This window comes from Gordionus sp. m RMFG-2023, chromosome 1 (genome assembly GCF_954871325.1).
Source record: "Gordionus sp. m RMFG-2023 chromosome 1, tfGorSpeb1-WG-v2, whole genome shotgun sequence".
Classification (NCBI taxonomy): Eukaryota; Metazoa; Nematomorpha; class Gordioida; order Chordodea; family Parachordodidae; genus Gordionus; species Gordionus sp. m RMFG-2023.
In genome coordinates this window covers 26,219,288-26,226,283 of record NC_088775.1, presented here as the reverse complement: position 1 = coordinate 26,226,283, position 6,996 = coordinate 26,219,288, and the positions used below count along the sequence as shown (strand labels likewise).

Below are 6,996 nucleotides of genomic sequence, written 5' to 3'. Positions count from 1 at the left end.
TTATATCATTGAAGTCAGAATTTAATTCTCTATCCAAAACCGCTTAGATGTATTATTTTACGTTTCCGGTTCACAAAATATTTTTGTCGCGAAAGACATTTATAGGGGAAAGGCTAACATTTTAGGAGTAATCTTGAATATATTTATATCATAAGAGGTTTTGGATAGAGAATTAAATTCTGAGTTCAATGATATAAATATATTCAAAATTACTTTTAAAATGTTAGCCCTTCGCCGTAAGTCTTTCGCGACAAAAAATTTATTTTGTGAACCGGAAACGTAAAAAAATACATCTAAGCGGTTTTGGATAGAGAATTAAATTCTGAGTTCAATGATATAAATATATTCAAAATTACTTTTAAAATGTTAGCCTTTCCTCTAAAATGTCTTTCGCGACAAAAATTTATTTTGTGAACCGGAAACGTAAAAAAATACATCTAAGCGGTTAAATTCTGAGTTTAATGATATAATTATATTCAAAATTACGTTTAAGATGTTAGCCTTTCCCCTCTTAAATGTTTTCTCAAATTAAAAATACCTTAAAAAATTTATGTTTCTCATTAACTTCTTTATCAAGTAATTACAATATATTTATAATTAATATATAAATTCATAACCAAATATTAATTTAAATAAAAAGATTAATTTAAAAATGAATATAATAAAATTAATTTTTAAAAACCGCAAATTATTTCAAAGAATTAATAAAAAAATTGAAAAGATCTTAAAATTTCCATATTTTTAATATATTATAATGTAATGTTATTATAATATTTTTTCTCTAAAAAAGAAATAAATCAATCAAATATCTCATTAAACATTTTCTTTGTTATTTTTATTTTCAATATTATTTTTTAGCCTTTCGTATTACCAAGCCTTTCGACTTTTAGACCTACCCCATTACATTATAATATATTAAAAATATGGAAATTTTAAGATCTTTTCAATTTTTTTATTAATTCTTTGAAATATGCGGTTTTTAAAAATTAATTTTATTTTTTAAATTAATATTTTTTAATTAAATTAATATTTGGTTATGATTTTATATATTAAGTAGTAAGTATAAATATATTGTAATTACTTGATAAAGAAGTAAATGAGAAACATAAATTTTTTAAGGTATTTTTAATTTGAGAAAGCATTTAAGAGGGAAAATGCTAACATCTTAAACGTAATTTTGAATATAATTATATGATTAAACTCAGAATTTAACCGCTTAGATGTATTTTTTTACGTTTCCTGTTCACAAAATAAATTTTTTGTCGCGAAAGACATTTATAGGGGAAATGCTAACATTTTATGAGTAATTTTGAATATATTTATATCATTGAACTCAGAATTTACTCTATCCAAAACCGCTTAGATGTATTTTTTTACGTTTCCGGTTCACAAAATAATTTTTTTGTCTCGAAAGACATTTATAGGGGAAAGGCTAACATTTTAGTAATTTTGAATATATTTATATCATTGAACTCAAAATTTAATTCTCTATCCAAAACCACTTGATGTTATTTTTTACGTTTCCGGTTCAGAAAATAAATTATTTGTCGCGAAAGACATTTATAGGGGAAAGGCTAACATTTTAAGAGTAATTTTGAATATATTTATATCATTGAACTCAAAATTTAATTTTCTATCCAAAACCGCTTAGATGTATATTTTTACGTTTCCGTTTCACAAAATAAATTTAACGTAAAAAAATTTATCTAAGCGGTTTTGGATAGAGAATTGAATTCTGAGTTCAATGATATAAATATATTTAAAATTACGTTTAAGATGTTAGCCTTTCCCTTCTTAAATCCTTTCTCAAATTAAAAATACCTTAAAAAATTTATGTTTCTCATTAATTTCTTTATCAAGTAATTACAATATAATTATAATTAATATATAAAATCATAACCAAATATTAATTTAAATAAAAATATTAATTTAAAAATTAATATAATAAAATTAATTTTTTAAAACCGCAAATTATTTCAAAGAATTAATAAAAAAATTGAAAAGATCTTAAAATTTCCATATTTTTAATATATTATAATGTAATGTTATTATAATATTTTTTCTCTAAATAAGAAATAAATCAATCAAATATCTCATTAAATGGTAGGTCTATAAGTCGAAAGGCTTGGTAATACGAAAGGCTAAAAAATAATATTGAAAATAAAAATAACAAAGAAAATGTTTAATGAAATATTTGAGAGGTACCATTTGCACGGCCCGGCCGGGCCCGATTTTAAATTTTTAGGCCCGGCCCGGATATTTTTAAAAAAAATTTTTTACGGCCCGGCCCGGATTTAAAAATTTAAGGCCCGGATATCTTTTTTAAAAAAAATTTTTACGGCCCGGCCCGGATTTAAAAATTTAAGGCCCAGCCCGGTCCGGATATTTTTTTAAAAAAAAATTTCAGGCCCTGTAATGTTTTAAAAATACTCCATTTTTTTATATACTCCAATATTTAGTGATATTGACGTTTATGACTGACGTGCATATATTAAATATTACATTTTTAGTGATATTGACATTTATGACTGACATATAAATATAATAAATTTAGTCAATTGGCATTTATAACTAACGTATGAATAATAAATATTACCCATGATATTTAAGGCAATTAAAAATACGCCATTTTTTTATATACTCCTATATTTAGTGATATTGACGTTTATGACTGACGTGCATATATTAAATATTACATTTTTAGTGATATTGACGTTTATGACTGACATATAAATATAATAAATTTAGTGAATTGGCATTTATAACTGACGTATGAATAATAAATATTATTTTTTCTATGTCCTATGATATTTAAGGCAATTTTGCCTTATTCTCTTTAGAAATTATTAGATTTAATATTAAGTGTTAAAAATTTATATATTTATTTAAGGTTTAATTCGAAAATATCAAAAATTAACATATAAATCTTGCACTATCTATTATCACGTTACTGCTCAAAGTTAGAAACAATTTTCAGAATAATTTATTAAAATCCTTTATTTAATTTGTAAATATAAAGATAAAAAAATCAATTAATAATATATGCGATATAAATAATATATGCTATATGCGATATAAATATTAATTAAAATTAATTATGCGATCAATATGTTCGCTATGATTTATTAAATAAATATTTACATTAAATTTTTTAATATTACTTAATTTTTTAATGGGCATATAGTATGCCCATTTATAAATAGTATGTATTAAAATATTTGTCTAGAGCATAGTTGTCATTGCAACTATCTCCACCTCTGTACCATAAACGGCATTTTGAGCCATGCCCGTCCTCTCCGGCGGGGCACCTATTAAATTAAAAAATTGATTTTATCAAATCTTAAAAATGTTACCAAAAGGTCGAATGTCATCAGGCTCTAGCATTTTTGATGCTTTTTCTGGTGTCTTAACTCCATCATCTAAAAAAATATGTATATTAGATATTTTTTATTATACCTTTTTTGTTTATACAATTATAATCCTCTCCAACTATCAAATTTAGTATATTCATATTCATAACTAGATATTTTCAAAAAAGATTTAATATTAAATATATGAAAATATTACCCTTCATATGATTTTCTTCCGCATTAAGCTTTAGATTTTTAATAACTGGTTCTTGAAAATTTTCATCATCATCTAAAAAAAGGAATATTATTTAATAATAAAATCCATTGTATACCTTTTATGGTACTAGAATGAAACTTTTCACTTGACCTAGGAACTGTTTAAAGTTATTTAATAAATTTTTAAAAGTATTAACATTTTTTCTGTCCTGATTTAATTGTGTCATCTTGATAAATATATAATTAATTTTTTTTAAAACTATACCTTTTCTTGTAACATCTAAAAAATAATATTGAAAAATAAAAAATAACAAATAAAATATTTAATGAGAATTTGTGTTGTGATGATTTAATGACACATATTGACGATTAAATTTAAACCCATTCATGTATAATTATATTGCTAGCAGAAATAATTAAAATAACACATTTGTATTTATGTACATTATGTATAGATATTGATAATTAATATTAAGATGGGTATTTGCTGTTTTGATAATTGAGTTCGAAATGTTTAACCATGAGTCATTATTGTTGATTTGATCCAAATTATGTAGAAAATTATTTGCTGGGGTTGGTAAATTAAGATTAGAGATATTATATTTTTTAAGGATTATAGGAGTATATTTGTTTGAGGGTTTGAAGTATGTGTGATATTTATTGTTTCTTTGTTTATAAAAAGTTGATTATTTAAAGTAGCAAAACCAATAAGAGAATTAGTGATTTCATTACATAATTTCATGTTAAGGTCTCCTCCAATGATGATAAAGTGATTTTTATTGATATCTATAAAATATAAAAGATTAAATAGGCCTGTTTTCCATTCAAATAAAGATATGGCATTCCATTATTTCTAGGAGATGGCATTTTAAAGGCAAATATTTTAAATGTATCTTGAAGAAAATATATAAAACTATTTAACATCAGCCATTTTCCTGCAGACGATTTTTTCATCTGGTACCAAGCATCATGCACATATTTTTAACACAAAAATATGATTCCGCCTTTACAAGCCATAAAGCGACAATTTGAGATTGTCCATGACTATCTATTACAAGTAGAATAAACAGTGGCATATCTAGATTGTTTAATTTGTAGGTAGCATCAATGAATATCACCTCAGGATAATATTTAAGATAATGGAGCATGCTAGCATCTTGAAAGTAAATGCCCAACAATTCACTATCATTTTCTAGGATTTCCACCACAGCTCCATTATCTTCCCTGAGTTGATTTATTACATCAAGTAATACATTATCAGATGGCTTGTTTAATTTGGCTGAAATATTATGAATATCTCTCAGAGTCATCATCTGACCTGAATTAAGAACATATTCTTGTATTTTCACCTTATTAGCTTTAAAAGTGATAGCTTGCTCCACAATTTGTTTTTTTATTGGAGAAAGCCTTCTTTGTTTAGGGAGCATCTCATATAGTTTTTAATCTTGATTATATAAATCATGTTAGTTAAAATCAAATAAATATGTCTAACCTAGATCATGGTTTTTAAGATCTTTTACAAATGTGACAATATCTAAAGAATACACATTTAGTTTATCACACTGAAGAAAGACTGTGAACATAAAAATACATTCCTTGCGAAGACTAGATGAGGATCGTATACCTCTAGACTTATTTTTTTTCAGTCCATATTTACATATATAATAAACTCGATTATATTTATATTGAGCTATAAATGCTTTGCTATAAGGTTCCTTTAATAAGTCTGATTTATTAATAACTATGTTAAAAAAAATTCTTTTTCATATATAGATATGGCATCGTTTAATTCATGTATAGAATTAAATTTAGCATTAAGATATAATGACATAATTAAAATAAATATATAAAACTATAGTGTAAAATATATTAATATGAACCTGTTTTTAAATCTTTAGCTTCTTGAATCAATGATAAATCTTTAGCTTCTTGAATCAATAATAAATCTTTAGCTTCTTGAATCAATGATAAATCTTTAGCCTTCTTTTATTTTCTAAAATAAAATAAAATTTATAATGTAAAATATATTAATATGAACCTGTTTTTAAATCTTTAGCTTCTTGAATCAATGATAAATCTTTAGCTTCTTTTATTTTCTAAAATAAAATAAAATTTATAATGTAAAATATATTAATATGAACCTGTTTTTAAATCTTTAGCTTCTTGAATCAATGATAAATCTTTAGCTTTTTTATTTTCTAAAATAAAATAAAATTTATAATGTAAAATATATTAATATGAACCTGTATTTTTAAATCTTTAGCTTCTTGAATCAATAATAAATCTTTAGCTTCTTGAATCAATGATAAATTTGTAGCTTATTTTATTTTCTATAATAAAATAAAATTTATAATGTAAAATATATGAATATGAACCTGTATTTATTTTTTAAAATGGAGTTTAAAAAAGGCGCCAACGGGGCAAATATCCTTTGCGACCTAAAAAATTTGACTGGAAATTCAAAAAATCGTCTCAGCATCATCAGCTCCAGAATAATGTTTCTTGATTGACATGAGCACTTTTTCAAAAAAATATCATTATAAAAATTACATTGATCTAAATATACTCTGATATGTAAATACATTATAATCGAACAATATGATCTGAAAATACTCCACAAATAAGCTTAAAGGAGTATATAAAAAAATGGAGTATTTTTAAAACGTTACACCGGCTCGGAATTTTTTAAAAATATATTCGACATGGTATATACAAAAATTCACCTATGAGGTATTTTACCATATTTTTCAGCGAGTATTATCGCTTATTATTTAAAATGCATGTAAAAAGCTAATATTTTGAGAATATTATATTGAATTTATAAAAATTATAAAACTGTTAATTATAAAAATGGATATTTTGAGCATATACTATATTTTATATTGCATTTATAAAAATAAAACTAATATTCATAAAAATGGTAATAATATTTGTCATATACTATATTTTATATTACATTTAAAAAAAATAAAACTAATATTTAATTTATAAAAATGGAAAATATTTTGAGAATATAATATATTGTATTTAATTTACTATTTAATTTATAAAATAAAAATAAATCGCTATTTAAAAAAATGCATGTATAATAAATAGTATTTTGAAAATATAATCTAATTGCACAATATTAATATAATTTATTTTATAATATAAATTTTTAACAAAAGAAGATAATTGTATTATATAATATTGTAAAAATAAATAATGAAAAATGTTGGATTAAAAACTTTCATGACTCAAGGTAAATATAATAAATGCAATAAATATTTGACAGTTTGCAAAGTAACAAACCAGCATGATTGACGAAACCCTATACTCAAGAAAGATATTAAAAATTCACAAATTATCATGAAGAAAGAGAAAGTATTTTGAAAATATAATCTAATTGCACAATATTAATATAATTTATTTTATAATATAAATTTTTAAC

At 22.9% G+C, this 6,996-nt stretch overlaps 2 long non-coding RNA genes across 2 annotated transcripts; both read right to left on the bottom strand.

The window, feature by feature from the left end:
• Positions 1-3,017: 3,017 nt before the first annotated feature.
• On the bottom strand, positions 3,018-3,842 carry LOC135922214 (uncharacterized). The gene is made up of 5 exons (XR_010570787.1): positions 3,683-3,842; positions 3,568-3,639; positions 3,457-3,519; positions 3,354-3,419; positions 3,018-3,308 (listed from the first exon to the last, which is right to left on the bottom strand). It is a non-coding gene; the product is annotated as an uncharacterized LOC135922214 (long non-coding RNA).
• Positions 3,843-5,604: 1,762 nt separating this feature from the next.
• Positions 5,605-6,052, bottom strand: LOC135922422 (uncharacterized). The gene is made up of 4 exons (XR_010570893.1): positions 5,942-6,052; positions 5,810-5,896; positions 5,708-5,764; positions 5,605-5,662 (listed from the first exon to the last, which is right to left on the bottom strand). It is a non-coding gene; the product is annotated as an uncharacterized LOC135922422 (long non-coding RNA).
• Between the last annotated feature and the right edge of the window lie 944 nt (positions 6,053-6,996).